We start from the raw sequence: 23,731 nt of genomic DNA, 5'->3' as shown, positions 1-23,731 counted from the left end.
CTATAAAGATGACAATAGCATGTCCATTTACACACAACATACCTCTGTCCTGCTACAATAAATAGCAAGCTTTGCACATTTTCTACATGGTATAAGAGAAACTTTAGGAAACTAAATGTGAATGTTCAAATTCCAGGAGTAGGCCTTCTTCAGATGACCAAACACTAGTAACCACTCAGAAAAGACTTGACTTGAATGACATATTAAAATAAATTTGAAGTGCTATACTTTTAGGATGACTGTACTTTCAGATTTCAGACTCACCCACCCTACCTAGCTCTCCTGATTTCCTTTACTCAACCATCCTCACTCCATCTGTGTCTTTACTTGAGCCTGACAACATGACTTGCTGAGATATTTTGTATCCTCCAGCCAAAACCTTACCACTGGTCTCTTTTGTGAAGTGGACACTTACAGACTAAGGAAATCTCTCAAGTATCTCCAGTCTCATGAGAGCCCTATAAAACGTTTTGAGGTCACATTTATGCCCTGAGATAAGGAAGGTTGTCTGAAAGAATGCCTAAAATAATAGCACATTGCTGACAGCTTCAATTTGAAATGAACCTAAAAATATATTTAAAAATATATTTTATACCGTCTATGTATCTACAGTACATTTTACTCAAACTACACTGTAGATAAAACCCAATTATGCTTTACCAATGTTTGGGTTTGTACAAATTAGAAGTGTGTTAGTAGACAGTGGTGTAGATTTACTAAAGCTGGTGCACTCAGAATCTGGTGCAGCTGTGCATGGTAGCCAATCAGCTTCTAACTTTAGCTTGTTCAATTAAGCTTTGGCAATAAAACTTGGAATCTGATTGGTTTCTATGCAGAGTTGCACCAGATTTTGCACTCCAGCTATCACACTTAACAGACAGATCATTTTAAACAAATACCCAGACTTACCCCCTGCCACAGTCGGTGTTCTCCTTTATACAGAAGAGTAGAGCTCCTAGTGTAGGTATCAAAACACGTCACCTAGCAAAACCAGAAGAACAAAAAAAACATATAAATGAAAAGGTTTGGTTTCATGCAGTTCCATGGCTTTAATTCATTATGTACAGTGAAGACATAAATAACAGGATGAGTCAACATATATGAGAATACAGTTTTATCAGTTTAGTCATGTCAGTGATTTGTTTAGCCCATTAAACAGCTGCCAACCCTCCAAGAAAATATTTTTCTAAATTGTACTTTTTAGTAGCACAGAGGGGTCCTCTCCCTTCATAGACCCTTTGAAAATAAAAATTGACTGATAACAAAATACAGAAATGATGGTATTTTCAGGGATGTGACAGTTGAATACAATGGGGAAAAATATCAGTTTTAAAATTTGATTGGTTGTTGTAAGGTACTACAAGCAGTTTCATTCTATTTTATATAGTAGATAAGGGCCACCCAAACTGCAATGGCTATAAAATATAAACTCAGTAAACATAATCCCTTTTACCCTCATCCTATATTTTCTTTCCTATCCCTTAAGTAAATGGGCAGTTGATTTTCAAAACTAGCCAAATGAATAGTTATTCTTAAAGATGGAAAGCTTCTGTTCATGAGATGAAACATCCCTTGACAGACAATTTTTCAGTTAGTGGTAACCTAATATGTTTTTATTGTACAGATGAAAAAAACAGAGGCTATTTAATTAGATCATGTCAACTACTGCCTGGCTTTGCCGTAAACATTTTCCACAAGGCAATGGTTTTTAGTGATAATAACATTCTGCCTTGAAGTCTCTAGCTGGCAACTTATATAACTTGTATTTCAAATGTTTTCTTTCTCAGTCTATGTATGGATGCAGCAAGTGTGTTTGCCTCCATTCCGTGTGGGGGGCGCTCTTGATGCATTCTGACAGTACAATGGCTTTGGGTCTGACATCATTAAAGTCTACTCTGCTTGCATCTGTTAAGTTTTTTTGGTTTAAGTACATTCACATAACATACAATTTATGCTAACAATGTCTTTTCTAAATGGTACATGCAACCAAAGAAGATCCCCAATGGTACCAAACATAGTTTGAGCATTTTCCTTTGAACAGTTAGTCAGGAGGCTTGCAGCCAGCATCCAAAAAATACAACTAGCATTTTTTTTTACATTTTAACTGTAGTTGGTAATACCATCAAAGTCTCTCTCTCTCTCCTCTCTCTCTCTCTCTCTCTCTCTCTCTCTCTCTCTCGTGCCTTAAGATTAGCTGGGTGCTGAATTATACAGCAGTTTGTTCATATCTGGTCTGACGTGTCATAAGGGCATACACCACTGTCAATGAATACTCACTATAGACACCCCTGATGTCTCACCCTAACTCAATGCCAGCCTACGGTCATGATTAAGTGAGCATTGCATCCTTGGATTGAGGTGAACATCGTTGTCATATCAGACTATTACACATTCTCAGTTGACTTACTTCTTGGTCACTTCTTGACCAAAACCATAGACAACAGTTTACACTAATGGTGTGAATATGAGCTGCTTATTTTAAAGTGTATGTGAAACTTCGCCTTGGAAAACAACACATTCCGTTTAAAATAGAAATGAAAGGCAAAACATTTGTGCATATATATAAAAAACATTATAAACACATTTTTCATAAGTGATCACATACCCTCTGTTCTCAGCTGCATAAGGAGCTCAGAGAACTGGGGGAGGAGAAGAAACAGCATACTGATCTTCCCAGTAAATGGCTTTGCAGGGGGGAAGGGTTGTGCCAGGACAAGTCTGATCATTGGAGGAGAGCAGGCTGAGTTCTCAACGCAGCTAGAAAACTGACCACGCTGTGCTATCATGCCAGTTTTTAATATAATAGCAGGAGAACTAGCAAGAACACCGGGGATTTCGCACAAAGAAATCAATACAAGAACAGGATACTTTTTCATACAAGTAGATGGTACAACAGGCACATATCAGGAATATGAAATGTTGGGTTTACATATTCTTTATTCAATTCAAATTACACATGCTTTAGCTCTCTAGGGACTACACACATCCATGGGTACCCATGACGAAGTGTGCACATTCGTTTACAATGTATTCTTGCTTTGACCAGTAACGGTCACCATTAATGTGCTCAGAGCTAATTACATCTTTGGAGTACAACTCTTTTTCATAAAAATAAGGATTCAGTTATGCTTTTATTGTTAAAGGTTAGAGGGATACACTGGTAAAATATGCTCATGTCTGTAAAAAAAATGATTTACAGTACACCTATGAAACTGTAAAATCCCTAAAATAGCCCCAGAAATTGAAATAACTTTTGGAGAACCCTGGCAGCCTCAACACCCAGGGTGCTCTGAATATGGCATTTTTCAACACTTCTGAGTGGTGCTGATATTGGACCTACCCCTCCATCCTTCTGTGCTTTCCTACTGTCACTATGACAGGGGTCATTATTGGACATGAAGAAGGTACGAGATGTGAAACAGGAGCTATTGACATTGCTGGGTAGTGCCATTATTTTCATATTAACCACTTTCTTACCGCACTAAAGCCGAAGTGCTGAAGGGAGTCATACAACATCCTCTTAGAATGCTACCCCCAGCGTGCACCCAGCGGCACGCACCCAGCGCTGTCTGTCATTGCTGTGTGCTTTGGACACAGCTAATCATGTGACATGGTAAAAGGCCAATCACAGCGGCCTTTTACCACGTGATCAGCTGTGTCCAATCACAGCTGATCACCATGTAAATACACTGGCTGGTTATCGGCAGTACTTTTTTCACACTGTCACAGCTTGAGGAAAGTAATGCTGATAACTGGCAACTGTCAAAGGAGACATCTGCACTGATAATCAGTGCCCTGATTATCAGTGCAGCCCCAAAAGGGCCCATCAGTGCCCAACAGTGCTGCCCAGCAGTGCCAAACAGTGCTGCCAATCTGTGCCCGTCAGTTCCGCCAGTCAGTGCCGCTTATCAGTGCTGCCAGTCAGTGCTGCCAGTCAGTGCCGTCAGTCAGTGTCCTTCAGTGCTACCTATTAGTGCCTATCAGTGCCCATCAGTGCTGCATATCAGTACAGCATCATCAGTACCTCCTCATCAATGCCCACCAGTACCGCCTCATCAGTGTCAGCTTATCAGTGCAGGCTATCGGTGACCATCAGTGCTACCTATCAGTGCTGCCTCATCAGTACCCATCAGTGCTGCCTATCAGTGCAGCCTCATCAACGCAGGTCAGTGAAGGAGAAAAATTACCTGTTTGCAAAATGTTATAAGAGAAACAAAGAAAACCTTTTTTCAAAATTTAATTTAAAGTGCAAAAAATAAAGCACCAAGTGATGATTAAATACCACCAAAAGTAAGCTCTATTCATGTGAAAACAAATGATAAAAATGTCATATGGGTGTTGCATGACCACACAATAGTCTTTCAAAGTGCGACAGCACTGAAAGCTGACAATTGGCCTGGGCAGGAGGGGGGCAAAAGTGCCTGGAAGGCAAGTGGCTAAAAAGCCCTGGGATCCAGGTCTGAGGAGCCTTGTATTTTCAACATAGGTACCTGTAGGCAGTTGAAGGCAGCTGCTTTTTATTTATGTGGCCATTTTAGGTACTTGTACACTATGACAGGTGTAGATTAAAGCCTTCGGGTAGGAGCCACACCAGGAGGACAAAATTCCGAAGGTCCTGAATTCCTGATGTGGGTAAAAATACAGACTGTCCTGATACACATGAATAGCCATCGCTGTGTTAGAGAATATAAGGTATTTTACTATTAAGTTAGTCCTTTTTTTAACACTGAGATACTCTGGATTGCAGAGATCAAAGGAAAATAATAAAAACTAAATCACAATGCAAACACACTGTCTGGAGGAGTCTATTGATGTTTCACATTTATATTTATCTGATATAAACATTTTATTATCCGTGGAAAGAATTCCTCAGTTGTGGTTTTTAAAAAGATAATATTACCAGTTACTTAACTAACTTGCTGTCTGCAGCATATCCTGTAGATTAGCACCACTTTACAGGTTGGGGTTCAGAAAAGGACAATTAATACTCTCTAATACTGGCCATAAACTTCACAATTTTGTTGACAATTCTCAAAGCTTTCCATTAGCCCTCACTAAGAAAATCACTGTATGAATGTCATCGATACATAGCAATGTACCACACATGGCTTAAAACTGGGATGGAAATTGCTTATAAGATGTGCAATTGGTTGGAGACAATACAGAGGATACTTCTTTTAATTCTGAGCTCTGGTCAAAAACTATTTTTGGACATGTGCACTGTAAAAATAATTTACCACTAAACGGGGATTTTTTTCTCAAAAAATATGTGAAAGGACTCCCCCCTTCTGAGTCAGTTCTTGTCTCCACCCTTACCCACCTCCGAGCATCGTCACTTGGTTCCACCCCCTACCCACCTCCCAGTACCTTTCCTTTTAGAGAATACAGAGCCAAGTATCATTTTGTGGTGCTAAATAATTTGTATAGAATTTGTTACCACCCCAGCAACAATAGACCCCCAGCAGCTACAACAAATCTTCCAACAGCTGGCACCAATAGACTCATCAGCAGCCAGATACAATAGACCCCTCCCTCAACAGTAGATCCCTTCCAGCAACAACTGACCCCAGCAACAATAGATCCCCCAGCAGCCGCAATAGACCTCCCGTGCAACAATAGACCATCACACAAAAATAGATCCCCTTCATTGACAATAAATCCCCCAGAAGCCAGCAACAATAGATCCTCCAGCACACCCAAGCAGCCCTTGCCATTACATACATTCACTGCTGGAGGTGCAAGAACTGTGTTCCCTGGCATTTATGCTGAAAAAAAGTCCTGCCACTAGTGACATTCGTGTACTCTGCTGCGTTTGTGAAAACTTTTACTTTCATTTAGCTCTTACAGTACAGTAAGCGCCAAATGTCTGATGCAGAGACTCACAGTTACAGCTGGAGTACATAGTGGGTCGCTCATTTGGCACCTTGTCCATTGAGAAAATGTCTTACATTCTTTTTACATAATGCAATGCATTCTGTGAATGGAGGCAGTATGGATGAATTTCATGATCCTCCCCCAATCACAGAACACCTTTCATTCTGTAAAGAGAATGATGATGTTTTCTCAATGGAAAAGATGCAGATCGAGACTCCCCTATCTGTGTATAAGAAATTGGGACAGAAGAGATTAAATTCTCTACCCTAATGTTATTAGAGGGATGTTTTGACATCTGATAGGGCTATAGACCTAAGCATAGACCACAAAAATAAAGGCAATCCCCTATAGAGCATTTAGAACATAAATTATTTCTAAGCATTCACACATTTGTCAATAGTCTCTCTTCTTTAGTGGATGTCACACTCACCAGTTCCATTTTGCAGCATATGAGGACAATGGCATGTAGCACATCAACATCTGTCAATGCCTTAGCCAGTCCATGTCCAGAATCTGACTTAAAGGGACACACTAGCAGTCAGACACCCTGTGTTTCCTAGTGACTTCCTGATCATGTCTTTAGTGATCCTCTGTGACACCTTCTGTGTACCAGTCATTTGGAACTCCCTGCAACATACAACCAGGGCTTGCGTGTTTCCCTGTGTGTTCCAGTCAATAACTTGCATCCCAGCACCGGAGTAATTCTCTGTGCACTCCAGGCTTTAACCTCTTGGCGCTGGCCAAACGCAAATGTGCAGCGTCTGGGCCTAGACGCCAAGTGGCCGCACATTTGTGTTCTATTAAAAAAAAAAAATGTGCTGAGAGCGAGTGCTCTGCATGTTCCCAGCACATGTCTGGTACTCACGGAAAGGTCCCGATCTCCTCTTTCGATCGGGACCTTTCCCGATCATGTGACTGCCGTGACGCCCCTAAACCCCGCCCTACCTCCCGGTTTCTGAAACCCTTAAAGGGCCGGCAGGCATCGGCGCCAAGGGGTTAACAAGCTTACCCATATCTGTGAGTTCCTTGTGCAGCCCAGCCAACATCTGGTGCAGTTTACCAAAGCTGGAGAATGCAAAGTCAGGTGCAGCTGTGCCGGTAGCCAATCAACTTCTAGCTTCAGCTTGTTCAATTAAGCTTTGACAAAAAAAAAAACTGGAAGCTGATTGGTTTCTATGCAGAGTTACACCAGAATATGCACTTTCCAGTTTTAGTAAATCAACCCCTATGTTTTATGTTTACTTGTCTTTGTGACATAGACAGTTCGTAAACTAGTAGCATTGCTAAAGTATTCAATAAAACAGTCTGCTATCTACATAATTGTCTGTACTTTTTGTTTTTATAAACTCTGAATAAGAACATGAAAGAAAGGTGTTAGCCACATCTGTCTCTCAATATCACAATGCCTTTCCCTGTTGTTACTTGTCCCATTTAAAAAAGAATCTGTCATCAACATAAATGTTTGTGGTTTTACATTTATAAATTCTCAATGGGAAACAGACAGCAGTAGGCTTTCACGCTACAAATGAAGGACAAAAGTCTCACTACCCATCATTCTCATAATCAACCCTGCTGCACTGGCAAAAGTGATTTGCCTGCAATGGAAGAATGTAAATACATACACCTCCAGCTGCCTAAGCTGCCAAGCACCGATCTGATGACGAATCCCCTGAAGTCTGCTGAGGAACAGAGTCCATTGGGACTATTGACCTACCGTGTGCCTTGCAGTGTTAAATGATTCCTCTCACATGATTCCTCATCAACAGACCAACATTTAGCAGCATGGGCAGTGGCAAAGGTAAGTATTTACATGTATTAATATATGTACATATATATTTACATGTTTACATATATACATATATTTACATGTATTTATATATGTACATATGTTTTTGCCAGGTCAATATTCATGACAGGGTCACTATGAATGCAATCAGTACTGAGGATGTATAAAGTTTGTCTTTGCCTACACCCCCTTCTAAAAACAGGAATTCCCTTGCTGTCATGCTGATTCAATGGCTGCATAGTATTCCAAGTATGCAGACTTTGAGATCTACCAGTCAACTTGTATTTTCAGAAGAAAGTCAACAAAGGGCACCATTCATATTCCTCTTGTAAATTTTTCCTTTAAGGAAACACTGTCAAAATCTGAATTTACAGAAAAAGCTTTAAAGATAAAGTAAATGTCCTCGTTAGCTGTTGTAAGTACCCCTAATTCCTTCCATTGTGCTTAGCTTACTATAAAATTCACGTTGCATCAAAGGATCACAAAATCAATAGATCACTTTGAAGACCACACTCTCAGTACACAAAGTATTGATTCAAATTCTAAAAAGACCAAAAACGCATCAAGCTGCACCATGGGACCACCTGGCATTTAAAGTTAAGATCATCAACACTGACACTGTGTACTCAAAGGGACCTATTGATCATTATTTGATGTTAGTCGACATTATATTCACATGAACTGTAACTACAGCTCATGCAGAATGGAAACGTAATAGTGATATATTTTTCTACTGTTACAGCTACATTAAAGTGAAACCATGCTTTGTCCATGCAGGGCAAGGCAACAGGTTCACAATAATCTCTTCTCCCTAGTGGCAAAAACTGTTCTTACCTTCCTTCTACTCCTATGCTGCTTCGTTTAGCCACTGGCAGTGAAAGGAAACCCCGCTTTAAAAGTTACTAGTTGCTAGAGTTGTAGCTTTCTCTGGATTATGGGCTTCCCAACTGACAGCACTGATTGGCCCAGATCACATGCTCTTTCTTACTCAGAACTACTGGGTATTTCCTTTGACTTCTGAAGAGAATGGTGGGGGAGTGTACAAAAGGTAACTATATGGATCTGGAGATGGGGGGAGGGGCTTTAATATGACACTAAAAAATAACTAATCTTCAAACACCATCCATACAATATCTCGTAGATAACAGCCCTGTTATTGCTTTTTCATGAAATCCCTTCTTACTGTTTTTTTCAGGCCCCCTGTACTGTCCTGCCTATGATCCTGAAGTTCTCCTGTTCTGCCTCACTTCCATTGCTTTGAAAAAAGCAGCCACATGCACTGCTTTATGAATACTACAAATCCCATACAGCATGGAGTCCTCTGATCTCACTGCATATGAAATGGATTATTGATTACAAATGCAAGTTAGGCTGAGGGAAGGAGTAAAGTTATGCTACATACAGGCAGATAGAATCTACACCTAAGTTTGTAGTTCACCTCTGGAGGAAGCAAGAGAGGGTGGCTATGCTCCACATACAGTGGGACCACTGAGAGTGAAAATAGCCATTCTCTAAGTCGAATCAGAATAGCAAAGCAATAAGAATTTGGAGATTTTGGGAAGGCTGATAGCAAAACAAGGTACTTTTTTGAAATAAGAATATATAATTACATATATATATATATATATATATATATACACAGTTGTGTTCAAAATAATAGCAGTGTGTTGAAAAAAGTGAATAAAGCTCAAAATCCTTCTAATAGCTTTTATTTCCATACACACAAATGCATTTGCAACACTACACATTCTATTCCAAATCAAAACATGAAGAAAAATATATCAAATTTGTGTTGTTCCTCTAAAGAAATTGAAGAAAGGTGAATATTAGACTGTTCAAAAAAATAGCAGTGTTTGTATTCTTCTTTACAAACTCAAACATTCACTATATAAACTGAAAAATGTTTGAAGATTTTGCTTTCCTTTGAATCACTTAATGAATATTTAGTTGTATAAGCACTGTTTCTGAGAACTGCTGTACATCTGTGTTGCATGGAGTCAACCAACTTCTGGCACCTGTGAACAGGTATTCCAGCCCAGGATGATTGGACTACATTCCACAGTTCTTCTCTATTTCTTGGTTTTGCCTCAGACACTGCATTTTTGATGTCACCCCACAAGTTTTCTATTGGATTAAGATCCGGGGATTGGGCTGGCCACTCCATAACGTCAATCTTGTTGGTCTGGAACCAAGATGTTGCACGTTTACTGGCGTGTTTGTGGTCGTTGTCTTGTTGGAACACCCATTTCAAGGGCATTTCCTCTTCAGCATAAGGCAGCATGACCTCTTTAGGTATTCTGATATATACAAACTGATCCATGATCCCTGGTATGCAATAAATAGGCCCAACACCATAGTATGAGAAACATCCCCATATCATGATGCTTGCGCAACCATGCTTCACTGTCTTCACAGTGTACTGTGGCTTGAATGCAGTGTTTGGGGGTCGTCTGACAAACTGTCTCCGGCCACTAGACCCAAAAAGAACAATCTTACTTTCATCAGTCCACAAAATGTTGCGCCATTTCTCTTTAGGCCAGTCAATGTGCTCTTTGGCAAATTGTAACCTCTTCAGCAAATGTCTTTTTTCCAACAGTGGGACTTTGCGGGGGCTTCTTGCAGATAGCTTGGCTTCACATAGGCATCTTCTAATTGTAACAGTACTCACAGGTAACTTTAGACCTTCTTTGATCTTCCTGGAGCTGATTGTTAGCTGAGTTCTTGACATTTTGGCTATTCTTCTATCCATTCGAATGGTAGTTTTTCACTTTCTTCCACGTCTTTCAGGCTTTGGTTGCCATTTTAAAGCATTTGCGATCATTTTAGCTGAGCAGCCTATCATTTTCTGCACTTCTTTATATGTTTTCCCCTCTTCAATCAACTTTTTAATCAAGGTACGCTGTTCTTCTGAACAATGTCTGGAACGACCCATTTTCCTCAGAATTTCAGAGAGAAATGCACTGTAACCAGCATGTACAACATTTGCTGCCATCCTTCCTTAAATAAGGGCAACAATTGCCACCTGTTTTTCAAAGAATGAATGACCTCACTAATAGAACTCCAGACTGCTATTATTTTGAACATGCCCCTTTCAATTAGTGATTCAATTACACAGAATCAGCAGCATGCATGTCATGATTGTTGGGTCTGTTAGATTTCTATTACTCTACTACACCTGCTAGTAAATTATTTGCCATGTAGAAATATGATTTGTACCAAAAACAGTGATTGATCAGGTTAGTGATGTCTGACTGCTATTATTTTGAACACAACTGTATATATATATATATATATATATATATATATATATATATATATATATATATACATACACACACTTGCTTCCCAGGCCTATTCTGGCATTTCTCCCCTACATGTAAGAATCATTTTAGAAAATTATTCAGAACCCCCAAACATTATTATACATGATTTATATAGCGCCAACAGTTTACGCAGTGTTTAATAACATAAGCATTATATATTTTTTTTAAGCTGAGGCCCAAGAGAAATGAAATGGTGGGTGTTGCAATTTTTATGTCACACGGTATTTGTACAACGATTATTTAAACACAATTGTTTGGAAAAAACACACTTTACTGAATTTTGATGCAAAAAAACAATACATAACCCAATTTTCTTGTAACATATAAAAAATAATGTTACGCTGAGTAAATAGATACCTAACATGTCACGCTTTAAAATAGTGCATGTTTGTGGAATGGCACCAAACTACGGTACTTAAAAAAATATATACTATTGTCGGTAGGGAAGCGAAGATATAAACTACATTGCCAAAGGTATTGGGACGCCTTCTTTTACACACACATGAACTTTAATGGCATCCCAGTCTTAGTCCGTAGGGTTCAATATTGAGTTGGCCCACCCTTTGCAGCTATAACAGCTTCAACTCTTCTGGGAAGGCTGTCTACAAGGTTTAGGATTGTGTCTATGGGAATGTTTGACCATTGGAACAAGAAGTGGCCATCCTCAAACTGTTCCCACAAGGTTGGGAGCATGAAATTGTCCAAAATGTCTTGGCATGCTGACGCCGTAGCCTCCCTAGCAGTCTGATTATGTCCATATTTCTGTGCTCAAAGCGGTACATATTTTTGCATGGAAATATGTATTTTTTTTATTGTAGGCCTGTAATTTTTAGGAATAACTCACTGAAATCTGTCCGAACAAGAGTCTAGTAAACATTCCGGGTATGTTAAAATTTGAAACACAAAATCATAAATTATAATTTAATAAATAATCATTAAAAAAAAATATAATAATAATAAATTTAATTCAATAATATAATCAAACCAAAAACACTGAAATTTGAAATAGAGCGCCAGTTCGCACATCACTGAGCAAAGTCGCAAAATCGTTTTCAGTGTCTGATGACAAATTTCCCCACGAATCATTATCACTCAATTCTGCAAGTGGTTCTGATTTACTATCGCTGTTCTCTAGCTGGTCTAAAACCGCTTTTGACCTAAAGGGATGCTTTTTGGACACCATGGAAGTTTCCAGGCAGAAAGAACAGTAAAAATGCAGGCAGGGCACAGGACAAAGCACTCGGGACAAAATGTATGTGAAATGGTTTGATACAGTAATGTTTTACTATGTGATTTTAGTGAATTTAGTGAATGTCACTTTTAAAATGTTCAAATTTCCTGCCAGTTCCGTCCCCCGTACGTCCTGACGTCGCAGGGAACGGAACCCGGAAGACAGATGCCGGCATCGGCCGGAGGACATTGCCAGGGACGCTGCAGTCGGGACATCGTGGGAGCGCAGGACAAGGTAAGTGAAGAAGAGATCCGGGAGCAATGCTGCAGGGTATTCCAGAGTGTAGCTCGGGGTTACTGCTTGTGGTGCTGAAACTTTACCCCGAGCTACACTCGGGAATATCTCCAGGGAGGTTAAGAGTTCCCTTCACTGGAACTAAGGGGCCAAGCCTAACCCCTGAAAAACAACCCCACATCATAACCCCCCTCCACCAAACTTTAAACTTGGCACAATGCAGTCAGGTAAGTACTGTTCTCCTGGCAACCGCCAAACCCAGACACATCCATTGGATTGCCAGACAGAGAAGCGTGATTGGTCACTCCAGAAAACACGTCACCACTCCTCTAGAGTCCAGTGGCAGTGTGCTTTACACCACTGCATCAGACGCTTTGCATTGCACTTGGTGATGTAAGGCTTGAATGCAGCTGCTCGGCCATGGAAACCCATTCCATGAAGCTCTCTATGCACTGTTGTTGTGCAAATCTGAAGGCCATATGAAGTTTAGAGGTCTTTTATTGTATTGACTGTGCAGACAGTTGGCTACTTCTGCGCACTGTGTGCTTCAGCATGCACTGACCCCGCTCTGTCATTTTTCGTGGCTGCGTTGCTGTTGTTCCCAGTTGCTTCCACTTTGTTATAATACCACTAACAGTTGACCGTGGAATATTTAGTAACAAGGAAATTTCACCGTGTTAGGTGGCAACCTAACACGGTACCACGCTTGAAAAGCAACCCATTCTTTCACAAATGTTTGTAGAAGCAGTCTGCATGCCTAGGTGCTTGATTTTATACACCTGTAGCCATGGAGGTGATTGAAACATCTGATTCCAATGAGTTTGAGCAATATAGTGTACATATATATATATGTGTGTTTGTGTGTGTGTTTTTCTTTTTCTCTTTTGTGTTTTAACTCAAATGTTTAGTGTCACTTTAAAATATGAGAAACTCGTACATAATAATATTTGGAGGTAAACACAATATTAAAGTGTTTGCTATTTACAAGTAAGCCAGGGATCCTAGGGATTGAAGAGGTTTGGATCCTCCATTACAGCTGATCCTGGCTTTCATTTCTGAAAGGGAGACTGCCTGATTTTACCTTTTATCATTTAAAGATCCATCTTAGGAGGTGAGAGTCTGCCCTGATTTTCAGTGATGGTGGAGATCCTTGCACTGTGATGTCCTGGCACTGTTAGGAAATGTGAAAAGTTTGATTTATTTATGGATTTTCACAAAGGAATCTGAACACATCATACATGGTTTTATGTCCATTTCTTTATGTTATATATTTTCACTTGGAAATTTTCACTGACATATTTAAAATTATGTATTATATGTGTAGTATTGGATTTGTTTTCATAGAACTTGGAGCTGTACATTATGCTGATTTTGATTAATTCCTTCAGTGCAGTGCATGTTTTTTTATTTTACTTTAAAATATGGGAAACAAGAATAAAATAAGACTTGGATGTAAACAACATTAAAGTGTTGGCTATTTAATCCAGTTATACAGTACAGCCATTAAAAGTGATTAAATGTGTTTTTAAATAGCTACTCAATCTGTCTTTGTATTAGCTTCCTGTAATCTTCTAGCATTTAGACTGGGAAAGGAAGAAGTGTTTCTATGAGCCAGTGTCTGTTTGGATTCTAAAATTGATGGAACAGAAGTTAACATTTAGCATTTTTGGCAGGTAAGATATCTTACTCATATGTATTTTGACTACATTTAAAATGTAAGTTCTTTTTTAAATATAGAGAAATACCAGTGGGATAGCAACACATATCAGAGACTGCACTCTGCTCTAGAATCTCTTTAGTTAAACTATCTAAATTTAAAGCTGGCACCAATTACTGCCTCTGGATTTTGTACTCATTTGCATAGTATTACCCATAATTCCTATTACATTTAGCTAATCTCTTCCAAATTGAATCTCGGCTCAGCAGATGCACACTGAGCTGAGGCCTTTGTGTTAGATAAAGTGCAGTATGCGGATAGGTCACAAAATCGCACATCAGGACTCTCCCACCTTAAGCCTTCTTAGGAAAGGTTTTCAGTTGTTAATGTTATCACATCGTCCTCCTCATTTGTCCTGCAAGCTAAGAATTAGTTTTATAAATATTTATGCAGAGTAATTATTGCACAGAGAATGCGTGTTGTGGCTTCTCCTGCCAGAAATGCCAGTAATGTATTGCAGCAAATATCCAGTACACATAGCTCCGGGCTTGCAGGAAATTACAAATTATTTACTGAATTGTGTTTAGGAAACAGACCAAAATGTCTTTCAGGAAACCACTGCACATACAGACAAATTGCAACTAAAACACAATGGAGGAAAACTTTAAAAAGTAGTGTTTAAAGAGAACCAGTCAGCAAAGGACATTTGTAAGATTATGAATCTTATAACTGTGCAGCCTTACCTCTCTCGGATAATATGTGCTTTTATTTCCTTTTATTCCTTTCTTGTCTAAGCAGAAATGACAGCTCAGTGTCAGGGAATAAGCTTCCACGGAGACTGTCCCCCTCTTGCCTGTCACAAGTGACACAGCAAAAGGGTAAAACTGCCAAAGAACAAACCACTTGTTCTATATAATCCAAAAAAACTCTTTTAATATATGACAGTTTGTGAGTGTTTTTTATTAACACTGAGCTCAGCATAGTTTTAGCTCAGGCATGGGATAGGATGATCTTACGTCCTGATGCTTTAGTTTTGACAGGGAAAGAATAGAAGTAAATATAAAAATATCAACTAATCTCTGAGAGATGAAGCTTCCTCAACCATACAGGAGTTGAGATTTAAATTACTACAGCTGCTTTGGTTCTCTTCAAGAGATACAGGAGAAACAGCTTACTAATCTAGTGTTTTTGATTTTTTGTTCATTAAAGTTCTGTGTACTACATCACCCTGTTTTGCAGATCTTACTCAACTGAGGGTAGGTGAGAGGCATTGGACACAAGTTTTCCTGTAGTTAACAGAAGATCCTGGTTGGGTCTAAAACACCTTGGTTTGTCAGCCCCCTCAAAATAGGGAGCTTCCCAGTCAAAAGGGTCAGAAGTCTATGCATATCTAAATAGCAGGAGCACCAAACACAAGTCATCAGAGTCCAAGTATGTATTTTAATGATCTACAAATGACAAAAGCATACCCTGAATAGTTAATTGTGTTTTGGGGGTCAAACATCCCCCTTCATCAGGTCTTTAAGTTATAGCGAGGGGATTCTCTATTACATGAGTGTTAGCAAAACTGTGTAATGCTGACTCTATAATAGAGACCTCCCTTGCTCTGACTGATACAGTACAGGCAAGTTGTTATTGTTTGAGTCTAGTAGACACTGTGATAGATGTTAAAGCCTTGATAAAGGGAAATTGTTTGGCCTTGATAAACATAGTTGGGTTGATTTACTAAAACTGGAAAGTGCTAAATCAGGTGCAGCTCTGCACAGAAACCAATCAGTTTCCAGGTTTTTTTTTCAAAATTTAAAACAGAACTGCACTGTATCTGGGCACCACAAACCAAAAGTGCTATTTCATTAATTTTTCATATTCAAAGAAAACTCTCCCTTTCATTCATGTCTCCATGGTTTATTTTGCTGAGAAATCACTTTGAAAAACAGAAAAAGCATTTCTGGCCATGGCCATCTTGAGCAAAGGCAGATGATACATGTAGCAATTACTTCCTGGAATCCATCTGCCCTTAGCTCAGACATACAGGCAGGAGGTAGCTGAGAAAACCCCTCCTGAAAACTCCTGGGATGTACTGTATGCCATCATTTGCCTAGACATAGAAACTAGAAAGTAACTAAAGAAATGTAAAAACAACTGTTTAAAACAAGTAAATATGATATTCTTTTCTATCTATTTACTAATGCTAGCAGCGTAGGATACCAAATAGACAATGTTGATTGAGAGAGTGAAGTTTCACTTTAATTGAACAAGCTGAATGTAGAAGCTGATTGGCTACTTTGCACCAGATTCTGCACTCTCTAGTTTTAGTAAATCAACCCATTTGGTTTCTTGTGGTTATAATTTTGTAATTTGTGTATCTTTAAAATATATACCTGGATTCTGTCTTATTATGTGTATTTGGTGCTCCTTCTGTTTTGAATATGGACTGAAAATGATGCTAGTTCAGAAGTCTGAACACAATGTCCTAATGAAGGCACAAGTACAACATAAATGTTAATATGCATGGCTCACTGTATTTATGCAGGACAAAGACCACACATTCTATTAATGCGTAGCCCTGATGATTCAGGAATACATTATCCACACCACTGATCTGCTTTCACTGCCTTCATTCACTACTTTCCAAAGTCAGTATATGTGGAGGTATAATTCTGAAGGAGGAAGGATGTGACACATAGAATGACACTGTAGTCTTACCAAGGAGCACTTTCAAAGTCCTGCTAAATTTGGCTGCAAAACATCAAGGGGAATGATATTAAATGTAAACTGAACTCTAGGCAATAAGTAAAATCAATCAGTGAAGTGCTAAAGCTAATTAGTGCTAGTCAGAAAATCCATTCAATTTAGCTTAGTGTAAATTTCAATCAATTGAAGCCTGATTTACAAACTCTCTCTCTACTTCATGGGGGGGAGACAATGCTTCTTGTCACAAAAATTTGTGCTGTGTATTCTTCCTCTCTTGTTCACCAAAAGACATCAATAGACCAACAAAGGGTAGCGTTAATAACATCCGGACTGCATGTTCACAGGCTCATAAACTGGTGTTCCGGAACACAATATTACAAGAATCAGTTCTTTTAAGCAGCTAGCACACTACAGCTGTGGCTGTATGAAAAACAACCCTTAGCCAGTGAGACTTGCCCCGCTCCATGCACAGCAAGACCTAATTTTCAATTCAGATTGAAGAGTATTTTACAAAAAAATACATTCAATTCAATGGATATTTTAGTAAAGTTTGTTGAATTCTTTTAATTTCTGAAATTTCCTTATTAAAATTCCAACCAAATTTACATCAATGGATTTGTTCATAGCCAATCCTGCAGTTTTTTGCACACCAAAGTCTCTGCAAACATGAGCAATGTAAATATTTACACCCCTAAGGGAGTACGGCAGTTGGGAGTACATATTCTTTATGTAAAGCACTTATTGTTAAAGCAATACTAATTTTTTTTGTAAAATAACAAACATGTCTATACTTACCTGCTGAATGCTAGTTAGAAAATCCATACAATTTAGCTTAGTGTAAATTTCAATCAATTGAAGCCTGAGTTACAAACTCTCTCTCTACTTTGGGGGGGGGGGGGGGGGAGACAATGCTTCTTGTCACAAAAATTTGTGCTGTGTATTCTCCCTGTCTTGTTCACTAAAAGACATCAATAGACCAACAAAGGGTAGAGATAATAACATCCGGCCTGCATGTTCACAGGCCGGATGTTAGAATGCATGAAGGTAAAAAAAACCTTGAGCCTTTATATCCACTTTACCAAGTGCATTGATAGTAAATACTTTCAGCTCTCTGTTCAACAAATGGCCACATATTACTTAGTAATCCCTGGTACCGTATTTTACCTTAGCTTTCTGTTGTCACTTTGACTAGGGAGTCTACAGCGCTGTATGCAGGTTGCCTACTAGAGAGTTTTGCACTCCTGTATGTCAATCAGGAGGCAGACTCCCACTAGGGAGTCTATACCTCTGTATGACCAGCAGGAGGCAGACTCTCACTGGGGAGTTTATACCTCTGTATGACCAGCAAGAGGCAGACCCCCACTGGGGAGTCTATAGGTTTGTATGACCAGCAGGGGTTGGGAGTTGACTTGGTCTCCAAATTCTCCTGGTCTCAATCTAATAGAACATCTGTGAAATGTACTGGAAAAACAAGTCCCATCCATGGAAAATGACCCCCCCCCCCCAACCTAAAATCAAGGGTATGCAAACTTTAATTAAGAATTTATCTTATTTGCCCCCTTTTGTTTTGTTAAAAATACAACTGAAAGCATTTGTTTTATATTTGTTTGATAAGTGGAAACAAAGATATGTTGATCTTGACAGAAATCCACTAAGCTCGCAATCTTCTGTGCAATCTACAATAGTGCTCAGGTTACATCTGTATACTAAAGAACAACTTCCCCTATATTGTGGAAATGTGAAGATGAAGAGAAGGGGAGGTGTTCTGTAATTCTAACACACTTCCTGTCCTAGTGTGACAACTCTGGTCCTTTACAGATAAAGTACAGTGACTGTTGTCACCCTATAACAGAAGGTGTGTTACTTAGAGAATCACAAGATGAAAAAAAAGAAAAAAAGCCCAAAAAAGAAAACAGCCACAACATCTAAGGCCTTAAGCTGCAATATATTACATTTTCGTTCTTGGCCTTAGATCCACTTTAAGCCTTAGGTCTCTAAATCTTTAACAAAATCTGAAAGACACAGACATTAGAAGACCACTATGCCTTTCAATAGCAAAGCAAATAGCTTGGGACTTGGCATAACTTAGACTAACCTAAAAGGATTTTAAATAATAAAAATAATAACATGTCAACAGTTTGTCTTAATTGTTCATGTGCGAATATATATATACTGTATATACATACACACACATACACACACTATATTGCTTAAAGTATTGGGACACCCCTCCAAATCATTGGGTTCAGGTGTTCCAATCACCTCCATGGCTACAGGTGTATAAAATCAAGCACCTAGACATGCAGACTGGTTCTACAAACAATAGTGAACGAATGGGTCGCTCTTAGGGGCTCAGTGAATTCAAGCGTGGTACCGTGATAGGTTGCTACCTGTGCAATAAGTCCAGCCGTAAAATTTCCTTGTTACTAAATATTCCACGGTCAACTGATTGTGGTATTATAACAAAGTGGAAGCAACTGGGAACAACAGCAACGAAGGCCATGAAAAATGACAGAGCGGGGTCAGCACATGCTGAAGCGCACACTACGCAGAAGTCGCCAACTGTCTGCAGAGTCAATAGCTAAAGACCTCTAAAATTTCCTTGCTATTTAATATTCCACAGTCAGTTGTTAGTGGTATAATAACAAAGTGGAAGCAACTGGGAACAACAGCAACTCAGCCACGAAGTGGTAGGTCACATAAAATGACAGAGTGGGGTCAACGCATGCTGAAGTGCACAATTCGCAGAAGTAGCCAACTGTCTGCAGAGTCAGTAGCTAAAGACCTCCAAACTTCATGTAGCCTTCAAATTAGCACAACAACAGTGCTTAGAGAGCTTCATAGAATGGGTTTCCATGCCCGAGCAGCTGCATCCAAGCCTTACATCACCAAATGCAATGCAAAGTGTCAGACGCAGTGGTGTAAAGTACGCCGCCACTGGATTCTAGAGCAGTGGAGACGTGTTCTCTGGAGTGACAAATCACACTTCTCTGTCTAGCAATCTGATGGACGTGTCTGGGTTTGGTGGCTGTCAGGAGAATGGTACTTGCCTGACTACATTGTGCCAAGTGTAAAGTGTGGTGGAGGGGGGATTATGGTGTGGGGTTGTTTTTTCAGGGTTTTGGCTTGGCTCTTAGTTCCACTGAAGACATTTGGGACAATTTCATGCTCCCAACTTTGTGGGAACAGTTTGGGGATGGTCTTTCCTGTTCCAACATGACTGCGCACCAGTGCACAAAGCAAGGTCCATAAAGACATGGATGAGCGAGTTTGGGGTGGAGGAACTTGACTAGCCTGATCTCAACCCGATAGAACACCTTTGGGATGAATTAGAGCGGAGACTGCGAGCCAAGCCTTCTCATCTGACATTAGTGCCTGACCTCACAAATGCGCTTCTGGAAGAATGGTCAAACATTCCCATAGACACACTTCTAAACCTTGTGGAAAGCCTTCCCAGAAGAGCTGAAGTTGCTATAGCTGTAAAGGGTGGGCCAACTCAATATTGAACCCTACAGACTAAGACTGGGAAGTTCATGTGCGTGTAAAGGCAGGCATCCCAATACTTTTGACAATATAGTATATATATGTGTATATATATATATATATATATATATATATATATATATATATATGTATTGAAACAGGTTAAAGTGCCTTTCTCAGTAATAAGCTGAATGGGTCATAATTTTGCAGTGCTTTCTTGGGATGGCATAAACTGTGAGATCATTTTTTAAATAGGATTATTATGTGTAGCTTGTAACTGTATAAATGGTTGCATCATCAATTGCTCATTACATGTGGAACCCATGCTTCTACTCAGTAATGATTGAGTTTTAAGATTCCTATAGATAGACATAGCAAACCGTATGTTGATTTTTAAAAAGTGAATGTTAGTAAATAAGGAAAGCATGGGTTTACTTTGAATACCTAAAGGAAATTAAACTTAAACAGGATCTAGAATATGATTTGTTTGGTGAAGTGAACATAGCTTTACCTTATTCACTAAATTCAGTGAAAATTCACACTTTTCTCAGTGACCAGTCTCCATTCCTTTAGTACCAGGATCTCCAAACTTTCTAAACAAAGGACCAATTTATTGTCCTTCAGACTGGCCAGCGGGAGTAGAATATTTATAGCATTAGTGAGAGTAAATATCGCCACATTTAGTATTAGGGGGAGGAATAATGCCTCATTGTTGAGTCAGTGGGAGAAATGGTGTCCCGTTGTTGATGTCAGTTGGAAGAATAGTGTCTTATATTAGTGGAAGGAATAGTGCTCCAAGGACCAGATAAAGGCCACAGTTTTTAGAGCACTGTTTTAGTACATTAAGCAATGAGTAAAATCAATCAGTGAACTACTAAGGCTATTCAGGAAGCATCATCACTGTAAATGGTTCCTTTTGCTCCAGTGCTGCAGGGGACAAGGATGCAGTAGGGTGGCGCTGGGCCAGGGGAATATCCGGGCCAATGTTTTGGCAGGCTCAAATTCAGTCAGTTATAAGATGAGTTTACCAGCAAACATAGTGGGAGTTACTGTATGTGTACAAGAATACCAGGATGAAATTCTGGGCCATTCAGCAGGTAGGCTGTGTCCCCTAAGCTAGATTAAATGAATAATGTAATGTCTAGCTAGTGCTAAAATCTAAAGTCAAAACTTTTTTTTTTGTTTTGTATAGAGTGTGCATGAGTCAGAACACCTTATTTAGCTTTTCATGTCCCATTGGAGAGATTTCACTTAAGTTCCTGTCTAAGATACACCACAAGGAACAAGAAGAAATTCCCACTTAGTTGTTGGGAAGGAAACCAGGAAAAATAAAAAGGGTGTATCTACCAGCAGGACAAAGATGGCAATACAACTTAACAGGAGTTGCAACATTTCTTCATTATGTTCGCATTGTAGTTTTCATTTGTTGTGTCACAGGTATGGGAAGAGAGGAGAATTTCTCTAACAAGGGCACAGACAGGAATAAAAGCACTTCTATTGGTAGAATGGGAAAGGGTTAGGACCTCTGCCAAGTTTTTGTTGCTGTCTGTATTCCTCTCCCTTATTGTCTGCTGTTTCACCAGGAAAAAAGTAAGGGTACATTTTCTAAACAGAAATCCATACAGCAATAAAAATCTTTTTAAATCTTTCCCTATTGGATCCAAAACAAAAAAACAATCCTGGAGTACATTTTTAAATGAATGTCATAGGAATTCTAAAATTTGAACCATATTATACACTCCTTCATTAATGTAAATAGGCTTTTATGCACCTTTATTGCTTATAAATTTACAAATATGCATATGTACTATTATAATATTCAAGCCTTTTCTGGTGAAACTGGGACAGTTTTGATTACATAAGCATTTTGCTTTAATGTACAGCCTACCTTTCAACAGTGTTCAACACACTGCTTTTGGCTGTCATTTTTACACCCTCTTAATGTAGCAGATGAAAATTACCATGAAAAGGCTTGTAAATGCTTTTAGGATAGATCAGAAAACCATTTATTTCTGCCAAATAGTTGTTAAAATGTTCAGGCTCCGAATATAAGAGATGTAACTAAAGTCTATAATAAAAAAGTAGGCTTTTCTACTGTTACAAGGAATATCCTCAAGCCTAAAGAAGACCAACTCAAGACACAAATGCTGTAGGCTTGTAAAGATAATTATGAATTTGCACAAATGTAACTGCACTGTACTTTTGTTAATGAGGACCTCTACTGTGGAAGATATGCCCAGAAAAGGTAAGCGGAAGGCAAAGTACTAATCACCAGTATTGACTATAACTTCCCTGAGCCAATCTTTTTTCCATTGCTGACTTACCTTGCCTTGTTCCACCATGTACTGCTCTGTGGAGGTGGCCATCTTCGTAAAGAAGCAGGCCTTTACTACCTTATGGCAAAGATACTGCCTGATGACCAGTGATCTAATGACTGCTGAGGTCAAATTTAAGAGTAAGGATGAACAAACTGGAATGTTTAGAAAAGTGTTTACTGAAAATCCCATTAAAATGTAAATAATGCCCCCTTTTTCAAAGTGTGGGTGTCTTTAATACACATCCTGTCTGTTTTTTAGAACTACTAAGGACCAAATCAAATCTAGTCCATATATCATCATTTCTGTTGTGATGGACTTTTCTGCATAAAAAGTGGTGAAATTAATGTATTGAAAGATATTAATCGCCCCTATATTTCAAGGTCCAGGTGGCGAATTAAACACATTAAATCTCTTAATTGAGATCTACATTATATCTTTATCTAATCTGATGTCTAATAAATTTTAATTTTATCCTGACCAGTAATGTTGATTGTTGGACTGTGAAATGTTGTCAGATAGAAATATAGACGTATTAAAATAGTTGTCCTTAAGGTTGTGTCTGCTGAGCTTGATAAATAAACCAGCACACTGATTGACAGACTCCTCAGACCCTTTGATTGGATGCCATTAGATATGTGACAACACCTCCAAAGCCAACAATATGCTTTTGCATATGGCAACTGCAAATCTCACTCAAAATAAAAACTATTAAGGAATGGTAAGAGTAATTTATGAGATCCAGTGACTCTAATATATCAGACCGGATTAGTAAGCAAGCTGTGAGAAAATTGAACTCTGCATAAAACCGAAGACCAAGCAAACCTTGCTTAAATAATTTGTACTTTGAATATCACTAATTTTACTGTTAATTACTGTCTGTTTTGTAAAATTATTTTCTGCAAATATATTATCTTTTTTTATTTTCTCTCATTAAAAAGTTATTTATAGAAGAACTCCAGGATAGGCAAAAAATCATCCATTAGTACACCCCTTACACAAAACACTAAAATTTAAAAAGTTTATAAAATTTTTAAAATTCTTACCATTTAGGAGAAAAGTCTAATTGAATTTTTATTACCTCATCTCTGTAATTCAAAAGATAACAGCAAGTGCACTGCCAAGGAGGAGGTG

General features: G+C 38.9%; 1 protein-coding gene across 21 annotated transcripts in view; it reads right to left on the bottom strand.

Moving 5' to 3' along the window:
• The window catches only part of MAP2 (microtubule associated protein 2), a 297,262-nt gene that overhangs the window by 106,976 nt on the left and 166,555 nt on the right, over positions 1–23,731 (bottom strand). For all 21 annotated transcript variants that reach the window (XM_089671950.1, XM_089671989.1, XM_089671981.1 and 18 more), the window contains one exon: positions 910–981. The gene's annotated coding sequence lies outside the window, so the exon portion shown is untranslated. The remainder of the gene's footprint in view (positions 1–909; positions 982–23,731) is intronic.

The sequence above is a fragment of the Staurois parvus genome, unplaced genomic scaffold, assembly GCF_062004578.1.
Source record: "Staurois parvus isolate SC_StPar_1 unplaced genomic scaffold, SC_StPar_1.0 ptg000011l, whole genome shotgun sequence".
Taxonomy (NCBI): Eukaryota; Metazoa; Chordata; class Amphibia; order Anura; family Ranidae; genus Staurois; species Staurois parvus.
Note: the sequence above shows the minus strand (reverse complement) of the source record. Positions and strands in the feature narration are given on the sequence as shown.